Genomic DNA, 903 nt, shown 5'->3' with positions numbered 1-903 from the left:
TCGCTGGGGTCCAGCCATGCCGGGCACAGCAGGGGACCTGAGTCCTCCAGTGTCATGCCTCTGTCTGTCATCCGTCACCATGACAACCAAGCACGAAACCTGACAGCTCGAACACAGGGTGGTGAGCCAGGTGGCTCTGGTGATTGCGGCCGGCCTCACTCATGTGGCCGTGGGGCCGCTGCTATTGGCTGATCCAGTTGCCGTCCCCCGGGGCATTTAGGATCTGCTCCCCGTGTCCCTCATCCTCCAAGCGGCCCAGATGTGTTGCTGTGGTGGTGGCAGAGGCGTAAGACATAACATTCCTGGTCAAGCCTCTGCTGGCCGCACGTTCGCCAGCACCCCACTGGCCAGAGCATGGGGTCAGCCCTGTGGACCCTACGGAAGGCCTGGGTATTGGGCCGTTGCTGTTACACCGCTCGTGCTGATCTAGTCAAATATTTGGGATATTCCTCTGAGCCCTGTGTTGAGAATGACTCGGAGCCTGTTTGTAGCTTGACAGGAAGAGCGTTCTGGTTGATGTCCGCCGTAGGGGTGGAGGCAGGAACGGGGTGCGGGAACGGGGTGTTCTCCCGCTTGGAGCAGCACCGGCGTCTCTCCCTCTGCCCGGCCCAGACCCGGGCTCGGGGTAGGGGTGGTTTTGACACTCTGTCTCCTGGTCCTTTCCTCCCGGTCCAGTGTTGGGCAGCGCCAGCTCGTGTGCCTGGCCCGGGCCCTGCTGAGGAAGACCAAGATCCTTGTGTTGGACGAGGCCACGGCGGCCGTGGACCTGGAAACGGATGACCTCATCCAGTCCACCATCCGGACGCAGTTCGACAACTGCACTGTCCTCACCATCGCTCACCGGCTCAACACCATCATGGACTACACGAGGTGAAGCCTCCGGGCCTTGGGGTTCACCTTGTT

Source organism: Pteropus vampyrus, unplaced genomic scaffold (genome assembly GCF_000151845.1).
Source record: "Pteropus vampyrus isolate Shadow unplaced genomic scaffold, Pvam_2.0 Scaffold2137, whole genome shotgun sequence".
Taxonomy (NCBI): Eukaryota; Metazoa; Chordata; class Mammalia; order Chiroptera; family Pteropodidae; genus Pteropus; species Pteropus vampyrus.
This window is presented reverse-complemented; position numbering follows the sequence as displayed.